The sequence below is a fragment of the Canis lupus genome, chromosome 7, assembly GCF_011100685.1.
Source record: "Canis lupus familiaris isolate Mischka breed German Shepherd chromosome 7, alternate assembly UU_Cfam_GSD_1.0, whole genome shotgun sequence".
Taxonomy (NCBI): Eukaryota; Metazoa; Chordata; class Mammalia; order Carnivora; family Canidae; genus Canis; species Canis lupus.
The window spans coordinates 52510577-52529196 of NC_049228.1; the positions used below are offsets into that span (position 1 = coordinate 52510577).

The following is an 18620-nucleotide window of genomic DNA, read 5'->3' on the forward strand; positions in this document are numbered from 1 at the left end:
AAGAAACCGTGAAGGAGGCTGTCATGGACAAGGAAAGTCTCCTGGATTGGGGACATGCTGCCACCCACCCCCCTCTGCATGCTGTAAAAACAGCCACGGCCTTTAATGCCTGCCCTAATTGAGTGGTTGGACCCCATAGGCGAGCCCTAAATTGAGAGCCATGGGAGGTTAGAAATTAAACAGTAGATTCAGTCTGCAACCTCAGAAACCTCCAGACTGGTGGAGGGAGGAAAGGAGCCAAGTCAGCCTGGTGTGGAGGTTCTATCTCTTCTGCTCTCCAGTGTGAGTGCATGGGAAGTCACCTGATGATGTGACTGTGGGGACCTGAGGGGGCCCCAACTGCTCACATGGGGCCCCCAACCTTTGATGGTAACAATTCAGTTCCTTATGCAAACAAGAGTGAGGGCAGATGCTCTGTGGGAAGTATCTTCCACTTACCCAGGAATTTCAAGGGCTGATTCTAAGGGGAGGGAGAACACAAGTGCCCTCAAGAGGAAGGTTAGGGTGAGGGGGAAGACACGAATGCTGATGAAGAACTTCTTAGTTCAACCCAGAACATTCCCTCAGGAAGGTAAGCCATGCCAGAAAAAAAAGTTGGTGGGAAGCTTTCCCAGCAGAAGCAGAAATGGAGTAAATGACCCCCAGTACCAAGTAAAGAAAATTGGTATACACATAGTATGGAGCTTCTGGCAACCAAGAACTGAAGCTCTAGGAAGCCCGGAGCTCTCTGTCACTCTATCCCCAAAGCCACCTCAATCAGAAGCGCCCCTAGTGGCCGCCGGGTGGGAGTTCTGAAACAATCACAGTCATTTTCCTCCAGAGGCAGAAAGGCTGTGTTACAAATCCTCTCAGAGACACAACAAACCAATACCTGCAAAAAAGAATAAAAAGGTGGGGGGGGGGGGGGGGGCCTGGATGGCTCAGCAAGTTAAGTGCCTGACTCTTGATTTCAGCTCGGGTGATGATCTCAGTCATGATCTCAGGGTCATGAGGTCAAGCCCCATGCCATGCTGGGCCCTGCACTGGGTATGGAACCTACTTAAAATTCTCTTTCTCTCCCTCTCTCTCTCTCTCTCTCCACCCTTCTCCCCACCATGCTCATTCTTGATCTCTCTCTCTCTCTCAAAAAAAAAAAAAAAAAAAAAAAAAAGGAAGGTGGAGAAAAAATGCCTAGAGGACAGAAGTTCTTCAGGAGCAACTTTGTCCCATTGGGACTATCCCCAGAGGCTTGACTTTGTCTTTTCCAACACAGCCTCTGAGGCCCCATTCAGGTTAGGGTCAAAGCCAGAGGTACCTTGTACCAGCTTGACCCCAGAGGTTCCCTCCCTCTCATGTTCTCATTCAGTAAGTTCACAACTACTTAGGGAAGACCTACTCTGTGCCAGGATATGCACTCAGTTCTCATGAAGCACAGCACAAAATTCTGGAAGTACTGGATCCCTCAGGTATAGGGGATGGTGACTCAGTGTCCCTGTCAAAGTCTTTGCCAACACTGAATAAAGTTAGTACTTATGCATTTGAGGAGCCCAGAAACCATGACTGAGCAGAGCTAGGAACCCAGGGCTTGGTGAGCTGATGAAATCTGAGGTGAAACATTACTGATTCCCATTTTCTGGTGAAGTTTTCCTAGACTACAGCAGCAAGAAGGCATCTCTCCTCTGAAAAGTAATCGAATATGTGCCTCTCATCTCTTAAGCTACCTGAGAGACTGTACTTTCTTTCACAATGCCTGGTGTATGGTATATATATTTATATATTGAATATATTTATACGTTGAGTGAACAATTGTCTAAAAGCTTCTGCAAAGTGAATGTTGTTGATCCAAGCTTATTGCTTCTAAATGTACCAAGTATCTCAGGAGGCCTCCAGAATTGGCCAGAAACACATGTAGGTTAACAGGGCAAGGCTTACATGCATATGGTGCTTAATACAAGTAATATGTTTCATCAAGCACAGTGCCTCCCTACAGGAGCTTCCTGGACCTCGATGCATTTTCTCAGCCAGTCATTCCCAGCCAGAAGAATCCTTAAAGCTTGGCTCATCATCTCAGAGTGTTTGAATCTTGAATTATAAGTAGAAAAGGAGGAAGATTGCAACAAGGCTAAAATTGACTGCTTTGAATACACACATTTATGAGTCCACCCTGCATCCCCCTTTCTACCATCTTCCCAACCCTAACCAGACCATAGTGTTAATTGTCCATACAGTACAATTGGGACTTGGGGCTCCTTGACTTGTAACATCTCCTTCATTGCTTTTTAACTTTTTCCTCATTTTATTTTGGCTCTTTATCTAGAATTTAAGGCCCTTGTGAGAGGGAAGCATGTACAACAAGACAGAATGGGTCCTTTCTGCTTCATTTTTCAGCATGACCCCTTTTGCAGAATTTATAAAGGAAAGAAGTGGAACATGGTTTCACAACTTTCAGAGTCCTCGGCTCAGTCAAGAAATTAGAGAGAATAGAAAAATGTCATCTTCTCTCCCCAGGCCTAATGAGGAATTCTCCAACAGGGCCTCTTGTAGGAATCTGAAATGTGTTTCTACACTTAGAATTCTGACACAGAGGACTCCCACTTGACTTGCATCTGAGAAAGCTAAAGTGACTAGAATCAGGAGTCTGGTCCCCACCCACAAATCTCCTGGGAAAGGACAGAGTTTCTAACCAATTATTCCAATGGTGAGGGCTGCTTCACTAGCCTAGCCTTCACTCCTAGAATTAAATAAGAGATGCCCCCAGATATGGGCCAGGTAGAGAGAAGCTACTCTGAGTCTTCTTGGTCAGTAGAGTTGCCTGGAGGAAGGAAGGTCTTGAAAAGAAAGAAGCTTGACAGGTATCACTGCATGCCCGTAGCAAAGAAAGATGTCACAAATGTCCAACTGGACTAGATGGGGAGTCACACACAGATCATAGGAACCTCAGGATAGAGGAACCCAGCAGGGAACCTCTAAAGATCCCAAGTAAGTGCCCTCAAGAGAAAGTATCAGTTCTATACATTGGCCAATACTGGAGACCATGATAAATCCAGCCAGGCAGATACTATCTCTTCCACTCACCTCTCCTCCCTCCTATGCCTCCAAATTTGTGAGATCCAATATAGCAGCTAGTGACCAAGTGGGAAAGAAGAATAGCAAGGAGTCAGGCAAAGAGAGAGAGCCAAAGAACCATATTGTGTTTCCATACCAGGTTTCTAGCTTTAAGCAATCTAAGACAAAATGGGGAAGAATATGTAATGCTAAATCCAGTTCAGAGTTCTAACCATAACATGAGACTAGATGTACTATTCATTGGCTCTACCCTATATTTATGACCTGTAACAATGGTCATAGGTCTATCTAGTTATCTTTTCAAAAGCAGAAAAGCCATAAGATGTGCCACAGTTCTCATTGAGCACAGGGAAAATTCCTTCCACTTAAAAAGCTTAAAACAATGTCAGAAAGCAAAAATAAAGTTGAATTTTGATGATATCTAGATCATTCACATTCAAAATGCCATGGAACAATACCATGTTTTGCAGCTCTGGACAAAAGTTCAACTTTTTTGAAACTAGGAGAAATCAGGGACCAAAGAAAGAATTTGATAGTGCAAATTCGGGAATGGTCACCAGGGCTCACCCCAAGCCTCCAATCCACTCAAGAGATCATAACACTTGTCGCTTGGACAGTCACAGAAGGGTAGCACATATGGCAAATGAGACCAAAATCAGAGTGGGCCACTGGGGAAATGTAGGTTAACTAAGAAAGCTAACAAAAAGCCAAACAAACAAATAAAACCCTCTTGTTTAATACATAAAAATTTATAAAATCCAGCCATGTTCTACAATTTGACTGACTCCTTTTGAGGACAACAACTTGTCAAGACTTCAATGTCAAGGCTGCTGAAAGAGTCACAAACATGGTATCTCTAATAAGGGCCTCCTGCGAAGGTATCTGAGGACAAGTTACCTCCCCTTAGTGACATGGTCCTCTGGGAAAGTCAGGGACCAGGAAAGACTGTACCAGCTCTCAGGAATTACAAAGTGTTCATGGTGGAGTTTAGATGTCTAGGCCCTGGTGCCTCACCATTCAAATTACCCCACAGCAGCCCTGCTCTCACAATGGGGTTTATATTTTCCAAACTCCAATGGGGCTGGTTGGAAACAGAAAGGAATTCTTGTCCACAGTTGTAAACCTCCCTTGGTCTAATAGGGTCTGGAAGCATGGGAAAGTGGATTAATTATAATTAGGAGTGTACTGAGAAAAGCATATTGGAGCCTAGGGGTTGCCCCCATGCTGACTCCCCAGATCTGCCCATGCAGGTACCCACACAGCTTCTTTCTCACGCTGGACCCTTCCTGCAGGTATTCCCCCTCCACCCACAAGAGCCCCTCCAGGATCAGTGCTTTCAGTGCCACAGACAGTGCTACCCAGACTCCTAGTTTTACATTCCAAGGCTCTCAGCTTGCTTAAGGAGGAAAGACTTATTTAATTTTTTCCTGATAAAATCATCCCCATCAACTGTGAGAAAGGAAGGAAATCTCCTTCAAAGACCAAAACAGCAACCAACCTAAGACCAAAGCTATCTGAATTCTCTGCTAGTTCATTAGCTTTAATACCCACCACCACCACCAGTAGCCAAGCCAACCATTATTTTTTTTCTTTTTACTATTTTTTCAACATTATAAGAACTGTAGTCACAGTTAATAGAGTAGTCTCTCCATACTCTTAACATTGGTTTCAAAAGATAGTTTCTTGTATTCCTTCCTCAGATACCAAAGCCTCCTCACCCCCCCTGCCCAAGATTTGCTTTACACAGAAGAGGAGGTGATTCACAGGCTCAGGGGATTTGTTCAGTAAGTCCCTAAAACTCAACTTCCTTGATACTCACGTGGGAGAAAAAGAAAAAGAAGAAAAGGGAGATGAACAAAAGGAAAAAATGAAAGTCTGGTTAACCTGGGAACTTGAAAGGGAAATGCAATCAACTGGCTCAGAAGTTGAGGGATTCAGGAGCTCTATAACCAAATGCAAATAGACCCTCAGCAGAAAAATTGTGTGGGAGGCAATGGAGGAATGAAGAGAGGAAAGAAGACGGAGATTTCTTTGGTACTTACCTGTATGGCATCGACTTCAAGTCGTCTGTAAGTGAAACTGACGGCATTACAAACACAATAAGCACTTCTAGACAAACTGGAATAGCAATCACTTCAGGAGCCGGGAAGCATTCACAATTTTGCTGTTGTCAACGCTTTCAGTGGCTTTAATTTTCAATGGTAAGCACAACTTCTATATAGTGTTGTCAAAACTGCAATGAAGTTATGTCATTGAATATTAAAGGCCCAGCCCGCAGAATGCCAACACACAGATTTGAATTTCATGCTCGCTCCTAAACATCAAGACAAATATGTCTAATTTCATAAAAACCTGGCCAGCCCCAGGGAGGCTGACAATCATATCTATTGTTACCCAAGTTTGCTGGAATAAAACCTGGCCCTGCTTGGTGTGTGAGGCTAGAAAGGAGGAGGAAGAAGAGGAGACAGAGAACTGAGGATTATCAAAATATGCAGTAAAAGCTGACTTTGTATGAATTTTAGCGACTGGGAACAAAGCTCTGCTTGCATCCCAAATAGTATCCAACTAACCACTTTGGGCTTAACATTCGAAAGTGGTACTAAGAATTTACTCAAAAAGAATTCTTTGAGAATGGCAAAGTGATACACTTCGCCTCCAAAGAAATGTTCAGAAATACTGAACATTTCCTATCATATGTTGGTCTGTGCTACAACAGGCAATGCACCAGGGTACGAGGCGATCGGACCAGTTGGGCTGTATTGGAGATGGGTTTTAGGAACCAGTGGGAACCAAAGTTTGAGAGGTACATGGGGACAAAGGAGGTAAAGATCTCTGCTGGAGATTTTTCAGCAAGTATGTTAAATGTGGTGTTCAAAGGAAATTAATTATTAGTTTTGCAGAAGCTCAGTTTTCGCTCAGAGAAAAAAGCTGGCAAGGACACATAGTGGATCATTCATGAAGGGAGGAGATGTTTGGTGGAATAGGCTCCTCCTGCTCTCAACATTCATTTCAAAAGATAGACCTTCTTATAAACCCTCCTAAGATATTAACCCCACCCTACCCACGCACACTCAAGATCCACCTCACATTTGGAAGAAAAAAATACCAATTATAAAATCTAACAGTCAGAGGGTCAGATGATATTTCCAAGCCTCAGTAATCCATTTTTGCATCATGGTGTTTTAACATTTAAAAGTGTTGTCACAGCTCATATCCTACTGGATTCTTATATTGATCCTATGAAGAAAGTAAGAAAGTACACTAATGTTACCAATTCGATAATCATTTTTCCCAATCCATCTTAAAGGTGCCAAATGTGATACCCAAAGGATCTATAACTTGCCCAAGAGAATACATTGATTTTCTTAAGTTAGATCCCAGGAACTCTGGTCCCAACACTAATCATTATCTCACCTCATTTTCCCCTCAGACTTCAGAAGGAGTTCCTGTGTCTCCTTCTTCCACAAAGCTCACAGCCTGATCCAGCTGAGATTCATGCAAAAGAAACCCAAGATTTAAATAAAACATGTTTTATTTAAAACGTGTTTGCTTTGTGAGGATACAAGTCTTGGTTCAGACATGGTGAAGAGGAAAGTGCTTAGTGTCCATGGAGAATGAATGGGGTAAGTCCATCTTCCCACATTTCACAAGAACGTATGTAGAGTCACACTCCACTCCATAAGCTAGGAAGAAATAGGTACGGTGAATGATGCACTGAAGAAATAGTGGGCAAAAAGTAGGCAAAGACACAGAAAGACAAGCACCTTTGTGTAACCTCCTTCCTATGGCATTTATAGCCACAATTACATCACCTAGCCATTAATTAATTTCATTTTGACCTCTTATTAAAAGCAAGGACTGGGCACTGTTTTGTTTTATTTTCCAAAGCAAAGATTTCCAGTTTTTTTTTTGTTTTTTTAATTTATTTTTTATTGGAGTTCAATTTACTAACATACAGAATAACCCCCAGTGCCTGTCACCCATTCACTCCCACCCCCCGCCCTCCTCCCCTTCTACCACCCCTAGTTCGTTTCCCAGAGTTAGCAGTCTTTACGTTCTGTCTCCCTTTCTGATATTGCCCACACATTTCTTCTCCCTTCCCTTATATTCCCTTTCACTATTATTTATATTCCCCAAATGAATGAGAACATATAATGTTTGTCCTTCTCCGACTGACTTACTTCAGTCAGCATAATACCCTCCAGTTCCATCCACGTTGAAGCAAATGGTGGGTATTTGTCATTTCTAATAGCTGAGTAATATTCCATTGTATACATAAACCACATCTTCTTTATCCATTCATCTTTCGATGGACACTGAGGCTCCTTCCACAGTTTGGCTATCGTGGCCATTGCTGCTATAAACATCAGGGTGCAGGTGTCCCGGCGTTTAACTGCATCTATATCTTTGGGGTAAATCCCCAAAAGTGCAATTGCTGGGTCGTAGGGCAGGTCTATTTTTAACTCTTTGAGGAACCTCCACACAGTTTTCCAGCGTGGCTGCACCAGTTCACATTCCCACCAACAGTGTAAGAGGGTTTCCTTTTCTCCGCTTTCTCTCCAACATTTGTGGTTTCCTGCCTTGTTAATTTGCCCCATTCTCACTGGTGTGAGGTGGTATCTCATTGTGGTTTTGATTTGTATTTCCCTGATGGCAAGTGATGCAGAGCATTTTCTCATATGCATGTTGGCCATGTCTATGTCTTCCTCTGTGAGATTTCTCTTCATGTCTTTTGCCCATTTCATGATTGGATTGTTTGTTTATTTGGTGTTGAGTTTAATAAGTTCTGTATAGATCTTGGAAACTAGCCCTTTATCTGATACGTCATTTGCAAATATCTTCTCCCATTCTGTAGGTTGTCTTTTAGTTTTGTTGACTGTATCCTTTGCTGTGCAAAAGCTTCTTATCTTGATGAAGTCCCAATAGTTCATTTTTGCTTTTGTTTCTTTTGCCTTCGTGGATGTATCTTGCAAGAAGTTACTGTGGCCGAGTTCAAAAAGGGTGTTGCCTGTGTTCTTCTCTAGGATTTTGATGGAATCTTGTCTCACATTTAGATCTTTCATCCATTTTGAGTTTATCTTTGTGTATGGTGCAAGAGAGTGGTCTAGTTTCATTCTTCTGCATGTGGATGTCCAATTTTCCCAGCACCATTTATTGAAGAGACTGTCTTTCTTCCAATGGATAGTCTTTCCTCCTTTATCGAATATTAGTTCACCATAAAGTTCAGGGTCCACTTCTGGGTTCTCTATTCTGTTCCACTGATCTACGTGTCTGTTTTTGTGCCAGTACCACACTGTCTTGATGACCACAGCTTTGTAGTACAACCTGAAATCTGGCATTGTGATGCCCCCAGATATGGTTTTCTTTTTTAAAATTCCCCTGGCTATTCGGGGTCTTTTCTGATTCCACACAAATCTTAAAATAATTTGTTCTAACTCTCTGAAGAAAGTCCATGGTATTTTGTTAGGGATTGCATTAAACGTGTATATTGCCCTGGGTAACATTGACATTTTCACAATATTAATTCTGCCAATCCATGAGCATGGAATATTTTTCCATCTCGTTGTGTCTTCCTCAATGTCTTTCAGAAGTGTTCTATAGTTTTGAGGGTATAGATCCTTTACCTCTTTGGTTAGGTTTATTCCTAGGTATCTTGTGCTTTTGGGTGCAATTGTAAATGGGATTGACTCCTTAATTTCTCTTTCTTCAGTCTCATTGTTAGTGTATAGAAATGCCACTGATTTCTGGGCATTGATTTTGTATCCTGCCATGCTACCGAATTGCTGTATGAGTTCTAGCAATCTCGGGGTGGATACTTTTGGGTTTTCTATGTAGAGTATCATGTCATCGGCGAAGAGGGAGAGTTTGACTTCTTCTTTGCCAATTCGAATGCCTTTAATGTCCTTTTGTTGTCTGATTGCTGAGGCTAGGACTTCCAGTACTATGTTGAATAGCAGTGGTGAGAGTGGACATCCCTGTCTTGTTCCTGATCTTAGGAGAAAGGCTCCCAGTGCTTCCCCATTGAGAATGATATTTGCTGTGGGCTTTTCATAGATGGCTTTTAAGATGTCGAGGAATGTTCCCTCTATCCCTACACTCTGAAGAGTTTTGATCAGAAATGGATGCTGTATTTTGTCAAATGCTTTCTCTGCATCTAATGAGAGGATCAGATGGTTCTTGGTTTTTCTCTTGCTGATATGATGAATCACATTGATTGTTTTACGGGTGTTGAACCAGCCTTGTGTCCCAGGGATAAATCCTACTTGGTCATGGTGAATAATTTTCTTAATGTACTGTTGGATCCTCTTGGCCAGTATCTTGTTGAGAATTTTTGCATCCATGTTCATCAGGGATATTGGTCTATAATTCTCCTTTTTGGTGGGGTCTTTGTCTGGTTTTGGAATTAAGGTGATGCTGGTCTCATAGAACAAATTTGGAAGTACCCCATCTCTTTCTATCTTTCCAAACAGCTTTAGGAGAATAGGTATGGTTTCTTCTTTAAACGTTTGATAAAATTCCCCTGGGAAGCCATCTGGCCCTGGACTCTTGTGTCTTGGGAGGTTTTTGATAACTGCTTCAATTTCCTCCCTGGTTATTGGCCTGTTCAGGTTTTCTATTTCTTCCTGTTCCAGTTTTGGTAGTTTGTGGCTTTCCAGGAATGCGTCCATTTCTCCTAGATTGCCTAATTTATTGGCGTATAGCTGTTCATAATATGTTTTTAAAATCGTTTGTATTTCCTTGGTGTTGGTAGTGATCTCTCCTTTCTCATTCATGATTTTATTAATTTGAGTCTTCTCTCTCTTCTTTTTAATAAGGCTGGCTAATGGTTTATCTATCTTATTAATTCTTTCAAAGAACCAACTCCTGGTTCTATTGATCTGTTCCACAGTTCTTCTGATCTCGATTTCGTTGAGTTCTGCTCGAATCTTTATTAACTCCCTTCTTCTCTTGGGTGTAGGATCTATTTGCTGTTTTTTCTCTAGCTCCTTTATGTGTAAGGTTAGCTTTTGCATTTGAGTTCTTTCCAGTTTTTGAATGGATGCTTGTATTGCGATGTATTTCCCCCTTAGGACTGCTTTTGCTGCATCCCAAAGATTTTGAACGGTTGTATCTTCATTCTCATTAGTTTCCATGAATCTTTTTAATTCTTCCTTAATTTCCTGGTTGACCCTTTCATCTTTTAGCAGGATGGTCCTTAACCTCCACGTGTTTGAGGTCCTTCCAAACTTCTTGTTGTGATTTAGTTCTAATTTCAAGGCATTATGGTCTGAGAATATGCAGGGGAAAATCCCTATCTTTTGGTATCGGTTCAGACCCGATTTGTGACCCAATATGTGGTCTATTCTGGAGAAAGTTCCATGCGCACTTGAGAAGAATATGTATTCAGTTGAGTTTGGATGTAAAGTTCTGTAGATATCTGTGAAATCCATCTGGTCCAGTGTATCATTTAAAGCTCTCGTTTCTTTGGAGATGTTGTGCTTAGAAGACCTATCGAGTATAGAAAGAGCTAGATTGAAGTCACCAAGTATAAGTGTATTATTATCTAAGTATTTCTTCACTTTGGTTAATAATTGATTTATATATTTGGCAGCTCCCACATTCGGGGCATATATATTGAAGATTGTTAAGTCCTCTTGTTGAATAGATCCTTTAAGTATGATATAGTGTCCCTCTTCATCTCTCACTACAGTCTTTGGGGTAAATTTTAGTTTATCTGATATAAGGATGGCTACCCCTGCTTTCTTTTGAGGACCATTCGAATGGTAAATGGTTCTCCAACCTTTTATTTTCAGGCTGTAGGTGTCCTTCTGTCTAAAATGAGTCTCTTGTAGACAGCAAATAGATGGGTCCTGCTTTTTTATCCAGTCTGAAACCCTGCGCCTTTTGATGGGGTCATTAAGCCCGTTCACATTCAGAGTTACTATTGAGAGATATGAGTTTAGTGTCATCATGATATCTATTCAGTCCTTGTTTTTGTGGAATGTTCCACTGAACTTCTTCTTAAAGGGGAATTTTAAGAGTCCCCCTTAAAATTTCTTGCAGAGCTGGTTTGGAGGTCACATATTCTTTCAGTTCCTGCCTGTCTTGGAAGCTCTTTATCTCTCCTTCCATTTTGAATGAGAGCCTTGCTGGATAAAGTATTCTTGGTTGCATGTTCTTCTCATTTAGGACCCTGAATATATCCTGCCAGCCCTTTCTGGCCTGCCAGGTCTCTGTGGAGAGGTCTGCTGTTACCCTCTTACTCCTCCCCATAAAGGTCAGGGATTTCTTGTCTCTTGCTGCTTTAAGGATCTTCTCTTTATCTTTGGAATTTGCAAGCTTCACTATTAAATGTCGAGGTGCTGAACGGTTTTTATTGATTTTAGGGGGGGATCTCTCTATTTCCTGGATCTGAATGCCTGTTTCCCTTCCCAGATTAGGAAAGTTTTCAGCTAGAATTTGTTCAAATACATATTCTGGCCCTCTGTCCCTTTCAGCGCCCTCGGGAACCCCAATTAAACGTAGGTTTTTCTTCCTCAGGCTGTCGTTTATTTCCCTTAATCTATCTTCATGGTCTTTTAATTGTTTGTCTCTTTTTTCCTCAGTTTCCCTCTTTGCTATCAACTTGTCTTCTATGTCACTCACTCGTTCTTCCACCTCGTTAACCCTCGTCGTTAGGACTTCTAGTTTGGATTGCATCTCATTCAATTGATTTTTAATTTCTGCCTGATTAGCTCTAAATTCTGCAGTCATGAAGTCTCTTGAGTCCTTTATGCTTTTTTCTAGAGCCACCAGTAGCTGTATAATAGTGCTTCTGAATTGGCTTTCTGACATTGAATTGTAATCCAGATTTTGTAACTCTGTGGAAGAGAGGACTGTTTCTGATTCTTTCTTTTGAGGTGAGGTTTTCCTTCTAGTCATTTTGCTCAGTGCAGAGTGGCCAAAAGCAAGTTGTATTGGGAAAAGGAGAAAAAGAGAGGAGAGAAAGAAGGAAGGAAAAGAGAAAGAGAAAAAAAGGAAGAAAAAAAAACGAAAAAAAAAGAAGAAAAAGAGAAAGAAAAAGAAAGGAGAAAAAAGGGGGTGGGGGAAGGAAACAAATCAAAAAGCAAAACAAAACAAAACAAAAACAAAACAAAACAAAAAAAAAGAACCACGGGGGAGTATCTTCTGATTCTGTGTACTTTAAGTCCCTTGACTTCCCCTGGAACTTGTCCGTCTAGCTGGTCTTCGGGGGGAGGGGCCTGTTGTGCTGATTTTCAGGTGTTAGCACTTGGGGGAGCTGCTCTGCCCCCTGCCTGGTGCAGGGCTCAGTGGGGGTTGTTTACCCCGTGAGGCTGCAGGAGGAACAACCCCAGTGGTGGGGCCAGCTCTGGAGCCCTGGAGTCAGCCCCCGCAGTAACTCCGGAGCTCTCCGTCTGCAGGGCCTGGAGGCTCCGGGGCGGGGCCGCTGATCTGCTCAGCTGGGGCAGGAGCGTCCTTGCTGTCCTGGGCCCTCCCGGCCTCTGCCTGTCCCGGGGGAGGCCGGATCCTGGGCTGTGTCCCGGCGCCCTGTGCTCCGGGGCCTGCGCTGTTGGATTCGCGCTCCCGCCCCGCAGCCCCCTCCGCGGAGCCTCCGCCCGAGCCCCTCCCAGCTGCTCCAGGTCCCGCCGTGCGCGCTGCAGCCCTTAGGGAGCTCGGTGCACTCTCCTGGGCGCGCAGTTGCTCTGTTACTGTCCCAGGGAACCCGAGGGCATCCTCGCCCTCCTGGGTCCTGCTCCAACTCCCTGCGGGTGCCTTTCCCCCGGGAAGGTTGGTGCAGCTCCTGCTTCTCCGGGACGGGGCTCTCCTGTCCGGGGGACACTCGCCCCGGCCTCAGCCCGGCTCCTCGCGGGGCCCCTCCCCCTTGGAGGCCTTTGTTTCTTTATTTCTTTTTCCCCGTCTTCCTACCTTGATAGAAGCGCGAACTCTTCTCACTGTAGCATTCCAGCTGGTCTCTCTTTAAATCTCAGGCCGAATTAATAGATTTTCAGGATAATTTGAAGGTTTTCTTGGTAATTTGGTGGAGACAGGTGATTTGGAGACCCTACTCTTCTGCCATCTTGCCCCTCCTCCAGATTTCCAGTTTTTTAAGTGTATCAGACACATATAGGGTGGTAGGCACTTGTCAAATATGCAGATTCTGAGAATATTCAATGCCACTAAGTCTCATCCAGAAGCTCTGGACCCATGTCTAGTGAGTATCTTTAAGAAATTAGATGACTAACAAACATTATATGTTCTCATTCATTTGGGGAATATAAATAATAGTGAAAGGGAATATAAGGGAAGGGAGAAGAAATGTGTGGGAAATATCAGAAAGGGAGACAGAACGTAAAGACTGCTAACTCTGGGAAACGAACTAGGGGTGGTAGAAGGGGAGGAGGGCGGGGGGTGGGAGTGAATGGGTGACGGGCACTGGGTGTTATTCTGTATGTTAGTAAATTGAACACCAATAAAAAAAAAAAATAAAAAAAAAAATAAAAGTCTAAAAAAAGAAATTAGATGACTAGATCATGGAATGGATATTAGGAAACTTGCAAGACTTAAGAAGAATGACTGGAAAGTAGGAGGCAGATCTGTAAGGGCCCTTCATGACATGCCAAGGCATTTGGACTCTGTCCTGAAGACAGTAGCAACCCTAGTAGGATTTTAAGTACAGGTAAGGTCATAACTGTTAGTTACAAAAATTATTTTGGCTGCAATATAAAATTGGATCAAGGCAAGTAAAGCTGGAAACAAATAGAACAGTTAAGAATCATACCCCATATGAGTCTCTGACCAGGGCAGCTTGAAAAAAAAAAAAAAGGGAGCTCTAACAAGCAACCAGAAGGTCAAGATCCTTGCTGCTGGATTAGATGAGGAAGTGAGGATGAAAATCTGAAATGACATCTAGGTTTGTATTTTGAATGACTGGATGGGTAACAGTGGATGTTTACCAAGCATTGACTATGGGCCAGGCTCTGTTCCAATGTGGAGACATAGCAAAGTATGACAAATTGCCCATTTAGGAAACAGTGGGTTCAAGATTCAAATCCACAGCAACTGTCTAGAGTCCATGCTTCTACCCACTGCACTGGCTTACTCCATGTCTGAGAAAGAAGAGTCTAAGATTTGAGATAGGAAAGGAGAAAAGTAAGAACAGGGACTGAGGGATCCCTGGGTGGCGCAGCGGTTTAGCGCCTGCCTTTGGCCCAGGGCGCGATCCTGGAGACCCGGGATCGAATCCCACGTCAGGCTCCCAGTGCATGGAGCCTGCTTCTCCCTCTGCCTATGTCTCTGCCTCTCTCTCTCTCTCTCTCTCTCTGTGTGTGTGTGTGTGTGTGTGTGTGTGTGACTATCATAAATAAATAAAAATTTAAAAAAATAAAAAAATAAAAAAAAAGAACAGGGACTGAAAGAGATGTAAACAGTGGTTAGAGAAAGCAGAGGAGACAGCACAGAAAGGGGAGCCTGGAGATGAGAAGAGGAAAGATATTTACCGAGATCTCACAGGAAGAATGACTTTGATGACATATGCTGCAGAAAGCAAGATAAGAACCAAAAGAGTCCTTTAGTTCTGACCATCTGGAGGCCACTGGAGAATTCACATGTATTTCCATGAATTGGTATGGAGAGACCACAGAGGCATAGGCAACAGGGAAGCAATGAGAGAGAACAATCCTCAGAGCATAGGCAATATAAAGGAAGAGAGGCAAACTATTCACACAAAGAGCACACAGACACAGTAGGGCATGGAAGAAACTAGTCAAGAGGGATAGAGAAGGCAGTGAGGATATCTGAGGGGCATGGTGAGGTGAGTGAGTCAGAGGTGGTAGTAGGCAGCAGATTAGTCTAAAGAATAACGAGAAGGGTCTACAATGACAATCTTTAGGAATTGGAGGATATCATGGACATACAAAGTGGTTGCTAGGGAATGATGAGAACCTAGTGAGGTTGGGGTCTCACCACTGGCATGGTTGTGATGGCATTTTCTTCAGCTGTGCCCACCAGTTTGAGTATAGGTATACAACCAGGCTCACAGCTAAAGGATTTGTAGGATGGTTTTGTGTGGCTATTTGGTTAGTGCAGATCACAGTGAAGTAGACCGGTGCATTGATCTAAGTGGGTTAAGATAGATGAATAGAGAAATGGGTGGCCAGATATATGAATAATAAGGTCTTGACAAGAATACATGTCCCCATTAGACCAACACAAAACAAGAAGCGAGGCAAAGCAGAAGCTCATGGCCTCATTCTAAACAGGAAATCCAAGCATGAGCTAATGAAGAGTTGTGAAGAGCTTTAAGTTCAGGCAGCTGTGCCCTAGGAAAGCTAAACTCCACAGCTATGCTCTGGATCCTAGCCCAGGGCAGTCCAGCCCACTGGAGCCAGGGTGAAAGGGAGAATCACGTAGCATGGGCAGCCTCTTTCTGAGTTCCTTAAGTTAGGGAGTCATTACTGCTGGGTATAGCACTGTCATTTGTGTCCTCATTTCTCTTCTTCTCTTCCTCTATGTATCTTAATTTCCTTCCTTCAATGAACAGCTCAAATCTTGCCTCCTTAATTAAATCTCTCATGCCCTAAAGCCTGTTACATATTAAATGCTCAATAATGAGCATTTATCAAATGAGCAGTTATCAAATAATAACTGCCATGTTTTCATGATCAGCACTGATACTGTTTTGATGGTATTTGTTTTCTTATATCCCCAGATGGTCTGTGGACTCCCATGAGGCATTGAACACACCTTCTCATTTCAACTCCCAACTACCACTGCCTGAGGGCCACAGCAGTGCCTTCAGTTGGTAGATGACCTTTACCCTCAACTCTGCTTGAAGTCATCTAAGCAAACTGTCGGGCAAAAAGGAGTGAGGATAGAAACCCTGGGAAGTGCCACAATGGGCAGCCCCAGTACTGACAGCCAAATCCTGTCCCTGTCTTCAGAGAATTGTTCATTGGTGTATCAGTGAGGGCCCGGCAGGAAATGGGGTTTTGAACCCACATTGGGGTTTTGAAAATAATTTAGTGATGGGACTAGGGACGGATTTAAGGAAGCCAATGAAAGATGTCAAGACACCCAAAGATTAGAACCTAAAGGGCCTGAGGGGCCAGGGCATGGAGGAAATAATGTTATCAGAACCAAGTAGGAGCTACAGTCCTGGAGAACAGCCCACCTGGTAGGTAGTGTGGAGAAACAGCTACAGCTGGAGCTGTTGTCCAAAGTGAGAGGAGAACAGAGTAAAATCACCCTGAACTCACTCTCCCTACCACCCCAGCATCCTGCCAGTGGCTCCCATTGATGAATCAAACAGAAGACAGTCACAGGACCACAGGGGAGCCTGGGGAAGGTAGTTTGCAGGGGTCAACATCCTAGGGCAGCAAGCAGGACAGTAAAGGCAGAAATGGATGGGGTAGGGGTAGCCAATGTTGTGAAATATGCACAACTAGCAAAGAGAAAGACCAAGTGAAGGAATGTATGCAACAATATCCACAGACAAAAGAGTGAATATCTTCAGAAAAGGTTGGATACCTAACTGGGAGGAGGTTAATTATTGTTGACTAAGTGTTTGCTTAATAGTTGTTGGGGACATGCTAGGAAGATCAAGTAGAGCCCACCTGGGTAGAGTAGGAGCAGAAATGGTGAGATGTGGGGATTTTGTGACCCTATCTCCAATAGCAAATTAAGGGATGATCATGAAAACCCTCTTAATCAATCTTGGTCTTGTATCCAAAAATCACCATCACATGACAATAAAAGAAATACATTTAAAAAACTGAAACCTGGCCTGGGTAAGGGAATCAGCCCTACCGTAAGCAGGCCTGAGGCAATGAAAATGAGCAAGTGTGGTATTAGTTTAAAAAGCCCCCTAACAATGCTGGGGGCAGTGGTCATCACTCTATGGCATGACACAGGCAGTGGCCAGAGAGGCTCTGATGGCACCGAGAGACAGCTACAGCTTACAAACCCATGGTTGTTTTCTTCCTGGAAGGGAAAGCGGGCTGGGAAAGAAGCAATGATGCTCAAGGGATTAACGGTGCAGCCCCTGCCAGGAGCAGGTGGTAGCTCAGCGGGCTCGAGAGACTGGAGTCCCATATCCCTTCCCCACAACAACTGTGAGTTTTATTAAGAGATGCTTACATTCGATGAGAGTGGGAATTATGTGGAACTCATCTCACCACCCATTTGACTCTGTTGATTAAGTTTCCTTCTCCAAGACCTTGCACTGTGAGTGCTTGCAAGGATGATAAGAGAGAAGCCAGTCCCCAAAAGCCCCATCCCTTGGGTAGCTGAGCCACAGGACTCTAGCCACAATTTCCATCTAGACCCTGCTCCAGCAGTGTTCCCCATAAAGGGGACATATGGGAGGGGAGATGATAGTAGTACAAGCCTTTCTATTATTATAATTGTTGTTATACAATACAGTCCACGAAAAAATTCTCTGAAAAGACAAATATAAGGTATTATATAAAAAGCCAAGAAATGTATCTGTGTATGCAATGAGACAACAAACTAAATTTTCCTCTTTGGATTCAAATATATGTATATGTAACACACATATAATTATGTATTATTAAGCACCAGAGCTCTTCAATGGCACTTCCCACTTCACTCAGGGCAAAAAAAAAGTCTTACAATGGCCTACAAGCCCTTTCAAGGTGGTCCCCAACTCCTTTCTAAACTCATCTTCCCTGAAGCACAGTCTCATTCCTTGCTATTCTTGAAAGATGCCACACCTTTAAGGCTTTAGCAAAGGACGGTCCTTCTTTCTGAATGCTTTTTCTCCAAATACTTGCCCTGGTTTACCACCTCACCTATTTCCAACATCATTTCAATGAAGCCTGCCCTGACTGCCCCACTGAAAATTGCTTTCCTCCCAACCCCCACCATCTCTATATCCCTTACTGATCTCTGCTTTTCTTTTATTCCCACAGTGCAAGACATTCTATCATACCATTTAGTTTCCTTATTTGTTTTATTATTGTATGTTATCTGTTTCCTTCTCTAGAATGTATGTTCTGTAAGGATGATGATCAGTACACTGTCCACAAACACTTAGAGCAATGCTTGGAACAGATTAGGCATTAAACAGGTATTTGTACCTGGATGAATGAACGAATGAATGATCTACCATGTGCCAGACCTTAATTACAAGTCTTTACACCATTCTGCTTGTGCCTAGCATAAATTTTGTCACAAATTAATGCTTCATAAAGGGTAACTGATTTTACTTACTCAACAAACATTTATTGAAAGCCTATTTTACCTAAAACATCACAGGAGATGTTAAGACATTTAAGATACCCAATCTTCTCTCAAAAAAGTAATTGTGTAGTTGGGGATGTGGTCAACATCAGAGTGTCCCCCAGTATCCAATTCTCCTCCCCTTCCAGACACCTGGAAAACTGTGCTTTCCAATTGCCTTGCAAGATGTCTGGTTGTTGACTAATTGGCCAAGGAAATGTGGGCAGGAATGATATGTTTCATATCCAGGATGAATCAGTGGAAAACACTATCTATCTCTGTGACAGTGACCAAAGAGGCCTGTTCTCTGGGGCACAATTACAGGATGGAGGAGACCCACTTAGCTTGGATCCTTG

At 43.1% G+C, this 18620-nt stretch overlaps 2 long non-coding RNA genes across 2 annotated transcripts in view; one reads left to right on the forward strand and one right to left on the reverse strand.

Annotated features, from left to right (window-relative positions):
• The window catches only part of LOC119872588, a 13853-nt gene extending 7226 nt beyond the window's left edge, over positions 1-6627 (forward strand). The window contains exon 3 of the long non-coding RNA XR_005362498.1: positions 6476-6627. This is a non-coding gene — a long non-coding RNA (uncharacterized LOC119872588). The remainder of the gene's footprint in view (positions 1-6475) is intronic.
• The window catches only part of LOC111096770, a 331553-nt gene that overhangs the window by 192776 nt on the left and 120157 nt on the right, over positions 1-18620 (reverse strand). The gene's annotated exons all lie outside the window — the stretch shown is intronic.